Source organism: Trypanosoma theileri (assembly GCF_002087225.1).
Source record: "Trypanosoma theileri isolate Edinburgh chromosome Unknown TM35_Tth_8_V1, whole genome shotgun sequence".
NCBI classification, from domain to species: Eukaryota; Euglenozoa; class Kinetoplastea; order Trypanosomatida; family Trypanosomatidae; genus Trypanosoma; species Trypanosoma theileri.
Genome location: NW_021639850.1, coordinates 740,246 through 740,587, shown reverse-complemented (window position 1 = coordinate 740,587; position 342 = coordinate 740,246).

Here is a 342-nt window from a genome sequence, read left to right as displayed (position 1 = left end):
TGTCTGTGTGGGGAAATAAATAACACAGACATTAAATACCAAAAAAAACACTAAAGGTGCGGGTAAATGATTGAATAACATTTTTCACCCATTTTTTTTTTTCTACAGATTACAACAACCGTATACATTTAGAAACAATATGAAGAAAAAAAGAAATTTAGCCCAAAATGTAACCCCTATCTAGTTACAGATGCATATTCTCTTTCTTTTTCTTCTATTCGTTTCTGTACTTTTATTATCACTTTATTTCTTTTTATTTTTCCCCCACTACTCCATTAAATTAGAAGACCCTTACGTTTTTACGAATAATAATAATAATAATAATAATAATAATAATAATAA